This window comes from Triticum urartu, chromosome 7 (assembly GCF_003073215.2).
Source record: "Triticum urartu cultivar G1812 chromosome 7, Tu2.1, whole genome shotgun sequence".
NCBI lineage: Eukaryota > Viridiplantae > Streptophyta > Magnoliopsida > Poales > Poaceae > Triticum > Triticum urartu.
The window spans coordinates 600385667-600393638 of NC_053028.1; positions in this window are offsets into that span (position 1 = coordinate 600385667).

The window sequence follows — 7972 nt, forward strand, 5'->3', positions numbered from 1 at the left end:
GGGTAGAGTATTCAACCCAAATTTATTGATTCGACACAAGGGGAGCCAAAGAATATTCTCAAGTATTAGCAGCTGAGTTGTCAATTCAAACACACCTGGAAACTTAATATCTGTAGCAAAGTGTTTAGTAGCAAAGTAATATGATAGTGGTGATAACGGTAGCAAAAGGTAATAGTAGTACAAGTAATGTTTTTGGTATTTTGTAGTGATGATAGCAATAGCAAGGGAAAAGTAAATAAGCGAGGAACAATATATGGAAAGCTCGTAGGCAATTGATTAGTGATGGAGAATTATGCCAGATGCGGTTCATCATGTAACAGTCATAACCTAGGGTGACACAGAACTAGCTCTAGTTCATTGATATAATATAGGAATGTATTCCGAATATAGTCATGCGTGCTTATGGAAAAGAATTTGCATGACATCTTTTGTCCTACCCTCCCGTGGCAGCGGGGTCCTTACGGAAACTAAGGGATATTAAGGTGTCCTTTTAATAGAGTACCGGAACAAAGCATTAACACATAGTGAATACATGAACTCCTCAAACTACGGTCATCACCGGTAAGTATCCCGATTATTGTCACTTCGGGGTTAACGGATCATAACACATAATAGGTGACTATAGAATTGCAAGATAGGATCAAGAACTCTCATATATTGATGAAAACATAATAGGTTCAGATCTGAAATCATGGCACTCGGGCCCTAGTGATAAGCATTAAGCATAGCAAAGTCATAGCAACATCAATCTCAGAACATAGTGGACAATAGGGATCAAACCCTAACAACACTAACTTGATTACATGATAGATCCCATCCAACCCATCACCGTCCAGCAAGTCTACGATGGAATTACTCATTCATGGCGGGTGATGGAGGATGGTTGATGATAACGATGGTGAAGGAAATATGCCCTAGAGGCAATAATAAAGTTATTATTTATTTCCTTATAATCATGATAAATGTTTATTATTCATGCTAGAATTGTATTAACCGGAAACGTAATACATGTGTGAATACATAGACAAACAAAGTGTCACTAGTATGCCTCTACTTGACTAGCTCGTTAATCAAAGATGGTTATGTTTCCTAACCATGAACAATGAGTTGTTATTTGATTAACGAGGTCACATCATTAGTTGAATGATCTGATTGACATGACCCATTCCATTAGCTTAGCACCCGATCGTTTAGTATGTTGCTATTGCTTTTCTTCATGACTTATACATGTTCCTATGACTATGAGATTATGTAACTCCCGTTTGCCGGAGGAACACTTTGGGTGCTACCAAACGTCACAACGTAACTGGGTGATTATAAAGGAGCATTACAGGTGTCTCCAAAGGTAGATGTTGGGTTGGCGTATTTCGAGATTAGGATTTGTCACTCCGATTGTCGGAGAGGTATCTCTGGGCCCTCTCGGTAATACACATCACATAAGCCTTGCAAGCATTACAACTAATATGTTAGTTGTGAGATGATGTATTACGGAACGAGTAAAGAGACTTGCCGGTAACGAGATTGAACTAGGTATTGGATATCGACGATCGAATCTCGGGCAAGTAACATATCGATGACAAAGGGAACAACGTATGTTGTTATGCGGTCTGACCGATAAAGATCTTCGTAGAATATGTAGGAGCCAATATGGGCATCCAGGTCCCGCTATTGGTTATTGACCGGAGACGTATCTCGGTCATGTCTACATTGTTCTCGAACCTGTAGGGTCCGCACGCTTAAGGTTACGATGACAGTTATATTATGAGTTTATGCATTTTGATGTACCGAAGGTTGTTCGGAGTCCCGGATGTGATCACGGACATGACGAGGAGTCTCGAAATGGTCGAGACGTAAAGATTGATATATTGGAAGCCTATGTTTGGATATCGGAAGTGTTCCGGGTGAAATCGGGATTTTACCGGAATACCGGGAGGGTTACCGGAACCCCCCGGCAGCTATATGGGCCATAGTGGGCCTTAATGGAAAAGAGAAGGGGCTGCGCTAGATGGGCTGTGCGCCTCCCCCTTCCCCTAGTCCTATTAGGACTAGGAGAGGTGGCCGGCCCCCTCCTCCTCTTTTCCCCCTCCGAGGAATCCTAGTTGGACTATGATTGGGGGGGGGGAATCCTACTCCCAGAGGTAGTAGGACTCTCCTGCGCCCTCCTCCTTGGCCGGCCAGCCCTCCCCCTTGGCTCCTTTATATACGGAGGCAGGGGACACCTCTAGACACACAAGTTGATCCATGTGATCTATTCCTTAGCCGTGTGCGGTGCCCCCTGCCACCATATTCCTCGATAATACTGTAGCGGAGTTTAGGCGAAGCCCTGCTGCTATAGTTCATCAAGATCGTCACCACGCCGTCGTGCTGACGGAACTTTTCCCCGACACTTTGCTGGATCGGAGTCCGGGGATCGTTATCGAGCTGAACGTGTGCTCGAACTTGGAGGTACCGTAGTTTCGGTGCTTGATCGGTTGGATCGTGAAGACGTACGACTACTTCCTCTACATCGTGTCAGCGCTTCCGCAGTCGGTCTGCGTTGGGTACGTAGACAACACTCTCCCATCTCGTTGCTATGCATCACATGATCTTGCGTGTGCGTAGGAATTTTTTTGAAATTACTACGTTCCCCAACAGATGGCGACGTATTCCCCTCTCCGAAGCCTCGAACGGACTCCAAATCAGCCCTCCCAAGAGGTTTTAGGGCTTGGCGGCGGCTCCGTATCATAAAACGCGATGAATTCTTCTCTCTGATTTTTTTCTTCCCGAAACTCAATATATGGAGGTGGAGTTGGAGTCGGAGAGGCAATAGGGGGCCCACGAGGTAGGGGGCGCGCCCCCACCCTCGTGGAGAGACGGTGGGCCGCCTGGCCTTCATCTTTGGCCGGTATTTTTCTTATTTTCTGAAAAGTGGCTCCGTGAAGTTTCAGGTCATTCCGAGAACGTTTGCTCCTGCACATAAATAACATCATGGTAATTCTGCTGAAAACAGCGTCAGTCCGGGTTAGTTCCATTCAAATCATGCAAGTTAGAGTCCAAAACAAGGGCAAAAGTGTTTGGAAAAGTAGATACATTGGAGACGTATCAGGGTCATCAAAGGATTCGTTTGTAACATATCCCGTCTCGAAGGGAGCATCATCCAGGGGTATGTGACACATGAGTGCGTCTCCTTTTGCGAGAATTATATAAGCGTCGGAGACCCTGTTGTTGGTTTGCCCATCAAGAAGCACGATGGGAAGCTCGAAGGAGATGGTCACAACAACGGCCAGTGGGAATTGCACGTGGACTACTCGGATCGACATAACGACTTTGACAAGGCGAACTTAGTAGTGCTATAACACCTAGATGTGGTAGATGATTATGTGGCACAGCACAAAGAAACCATTGCATAGAAGTACCGTGATAAGGGGATGCTCAAGACGGACGACGAAGTTACTGTAGAGCACAACGCCACTTTCTTGCACTGGTTTAAACAGCAAGTTCTTGAAAATCCCCCGGAAGAGGGCAGTTCGGACGGATTGCTCATACACGCCATAGCACATGGCCCCGCACCCAAGCTCGCGACCTATCAGTCCTACGATATCAATGGGTACACGTTTTACATGGAGGCCAAAGACATGGATAGTGATTACCAGAACTCCGGGGTGACAATTCAATGTGTGACCGATGCCAACGGCACAACTGAAAGATTTTGCGGAAAGGTCGAAGAGATCTGGGATGTTGACTATGCTGGAATGCACGATGCGACGATGTTCCGTATCAGATGGGCCAAGGACGTCGTAAGAGAAAACAAGTATTTCATCACCATGTCTATACCCGACATGAAGAGCACTTTCGTGAACGTTAACGTCATCGCCAAAAATGAGCCATGGGTACACGCTAAGCACGTGACACAATGCTTCTTCATACCCAACCAGGCCAATCCCAGCCGTGTTGTCGTGAGGAGATCCAAAAGGAGCATCGTCGGAATGGATCGAGTCGCCAACGAGGAAGACTATGACTAATACGGCAACCCGATGAGGGAAGATGACGATGACATGAAGCATACGTGAAAAGAAGAATCAATACTACATTACCTAAGAAAGGTCATACTCCATGGCTCCGGAAAATTCACAAGGATGGGCTCAATTACTCCGCAACGAACAAGAAAGGGAAGAAGCTCAATGTGAAACATCGTCGACGCAGCTAATCAGAAACCTACATTTATATGTATGTATCTATTTTGTGTACGCACTTAAGTAACCGATATCGGCAACTGATATGTTACCACACATGCATGGTTCCGGTGATATTCACACGGTGGGGGAGAGGGAGACGCCGTCGTTGGGAGAAAAACAAAAAACAAAAACAAAAGGGAGAAAGCAGTACAAAAGAAAAAGAAAAGTAAACAGAAAATAAAAGGAAAGTAAAAAATAAAAGGAAAATAATAAAAGAAAAGAAAACTAAAAACTGGAAAAGGAAAATAAAAAATAAAAAAATAGCAGTAACGCTTGTTTGTGGACCAAAACTATAGCTAAGTATTTTAGAATTTAAAAAATAAAAATTGTAAAAGATAGCGGTAGCGCTACTTTGTAAACAAGCGCTATAGCTAAGTATTTTAGAATTTAAAAAAGAAAAATTGGAAAAGATAGTGGTAGCGTTGATTTGTAAACAAGCGCTATAGCTAAGTTAGCTATAGAGCTTGTTTACAAACCAGCGCTACCGCTATTGTGAGTTAACCCCCGCCGCGCGGGCTCAAAATTTCACCAAGTCCTTTTCCCCCATCTCCACCTCGCCCATGTGCCGCTCCGACCTCCTCCTCGTCCGCTCCGGCCTCCTCCTCCTCCTCGTTCCCCTCTGGCCTCCTCCTCCTCCTCAAGTACTGCCGACCCCCTTCCCCCACCTCCTCCTGTCTCTGTCTATTAGGTTTTCTTTTTTTTTAGAAATGAAAATAGGTTTTCAAATTAGGGTTCAATTAGGTAGGGCAAATTTAGCAAATACATTAGCTAACTAGTAGCGAATTTTAGGGGAAATTTAGCAAATTTTAGGGTAATTTAAGGAAATTTTAGGGTGATTTAAGGAAATTTTAGGGCAAATTTAGCAAAGTTAGCAATTTTTTTAGCAAGTTAGCAAATTAGGGCAGTAGCTAATTAGGACAGTAGCAAGTTAGCAAATTTTTAGCAGAGAGAGAGAGAGAGAGCAAGTTTTTGTGTATAGCATATGTCATTTTGTCATTTTTGTGTATTTAAGTACAAGCATGCTTTTACTTGAATGATATATTTTGCAAATGATATATGGCATTGATGTTATATGTTGGTTTTCTAATGTTGGTTGAATGTCGAAGAATATCCGAGTGGCCTATGTTTTGCCGGAATGTTGATTCATTTCCGCTTAGGCAAATTTCAGGCGCTCCATATGTCCACTTTTTAGCAAAGGTCATGCCAAACATTTCCGTGATTTTCTACATGACTTGTGCTAGAAACTAGGACATATGGAGTACCCGGGATTTGCCGGAAGGGGAACGAGTCAACATTCCGACCAAATATAGGCCCCTTTTTTCTCTTCATTATATCTTTTATTTACAATTGTTGAATAGGAAACATGTCTACCGACGTTGAAGCTGCGGGTGGTTCAGCTCGCCTCGAAGACCCATTTAGGCAGCAAATCACTATTTTGATTACCTGGATGAACACCAGATGGGGTTGCATGGTGGCGGCTGTGGTACCAATCCCGACACTGATGTCGGCACCAGCACTGGCACCGACACCATCCCCGAGACCGGCAACGATGTTGTTGTAGCCAGTAAAGCATCAAAGAAGAAGAGGACATGAAGACGAAACGAGCTTGGCATCGGACAAAATTGTGGTCACGGAGATGCACCCCAAGAAGTTAGAGCCAACGGTGCCGGAGGAAGCGCGCAAGTGTTGGGGCAATCAACTTGGATGCATCCTCAGGGAAACCGCCAACATCAACGACGAGAGGTTGAGGCTCATACCACATATGGAGAACATGCTACTAAAGAAGTTGCACAATAGGTTCTTGTTCCCCGGCCAGAATGAAAAATAATATAAATATCCGTGGGAAGACATCGCCATGACAAAGATAAACGACAAGGCAATGGTGATGTTCACCAACAACTTGTCCGCCTAGAAAGTTCGGGTGAAAAAAGCAATTGCGAAGAATGAATCGTGGTCCAAGATTCATGCTAAGAATCCGTCAATAATGGAAGAGGACTTTGAAAAATTCAAGGAGAGTTGTGGTAAAGAAAGTGTCAAGGCAAAGTCGGAGAAAATGAAGGCGCTCCAGGCCAGGAACACGCGTCCCCACCGCCTCAGAAGCCGTGGTTACGAGGGGAAGAGGCCCGTATGGGCCAAGGAGGACGCCGAACGTGAAAGTCACGGAATCCTAGACCCCTCGATGGAGTTAACCGACCCGCTGGAGCATGACTGGATCAGGGACCGGTACAAGTGGTCCAAAGAAAAAAAAGATCTTTTACACGGACCTGAACACGAGGGAGTTCATGAGACTTCTGGTAATTGTTATATTACCACATTATCATATTACCTTCCAATCAATTTGAGTGCAAGTTTTGTCACATTAGTAAACCATCCATGTTCCTTTTGCAGAAAGAGTAACACTAAAAGGTAGCAGAAAGCGACGAGTCTTCACAGTCGTCGGCGAGGCCCAAGTGGGACACCCCATTCAACTGGGCCCTGAACATACTGAAAAAGGTCCCGGTGGACAAGCCGCCGTCCTATGGACGTGTGCACGGCATCGGAGATGGCGCCTCGTGGAAGACGTGCTACCCCGAGGATCTAGAGGAAAGAAGGAAGAGACAGTCGGTCGTCACTCAGCAAAGCATCGATGAGAAGGTCGCGATTGCGGTCAACAAGACCAATGCTGAGACCAAAGAAAAGTTGCTCGGGGCCATCAGTGCAGCGGTCACTGACACGGTGGTCAGCTTGATTCCGGCACTTATCGGATTCACAAAGAACAATCCAAATGCACTTCCGAAGGACTTTCCGATTCCCAGCTTTGTTGGGAGCAATTCGGCGAACACCACATCACCAACACCTTCTCAAGCAACCGCAAAAGGTCCCGCTCCTGTTCATAACAGCCCGACCTCCGTCTCTTGCATGCTCGGTGGGCCTTCATCGCTGGCTGATCTCGACACCCTCATAGTAATTACGCGTCATACCCTTTTCACCAGCATGTCTATAGTCTTCCGTTTCAGTTGCCTTTCAGATGTTTGACATCGCAGACATGTATCCTTCGTAGGCCGACGACACCCTGTGCACCCTACTCTACGACATCAAGAGCCAGAAGGTGGCTGTGGGAAAGGCAACGATCGTGAAGCCAAAGGACCGAATGTTCCACAACCGAGAGATGCCCGATTGCGTTGTCAAGGTTAACGTGGCTAGTGTCTTTGCGAGCTTCGAGGAATTGCCTCCTCCGGTACCAGTCGATGACGACGAGACTCCTAAGAAGATTGGAGCATGCAAGAGCTGGTTCTTGCCTTGGCTAAAGTCTCTTCTTCGTCTCGAGGCGCCCAGTATCACGCCAACGCCACCTTCTCAAGAAGGTATGAACACCACCCCACCTACCACATTACCTGCACCTGTCATGTGCTACCTCTTGAGCTTGCGTTGGATTTCCCCGAAGAGGAAGGGATGATGCAGCAGAGTAGCATAAGTATTTCCCTCAGTTTTTGAGAACCAAGGTATCAATCCAGTAGGAGGCCACGCTCAAGTCCCTCGTACCTGCACAAAACGATAGCTACTCGCAACCAACACGATTAGGGGTTGTCAATCCCTTCACGGTCACTTACGAGAGTGAGATCTGATAGATATAATATTTTTGGTATAGAGATGCAAAGTAAAAAGTAAAGGCAAAGTAAAAGAGCAAAGCAAGATTAAAGTGATGGAGATTAATATGATGAGAATAGACCCGGGGGCCATAGGTTTCACTAGTGGCTTCTCTCAAGAGCATAAGTATT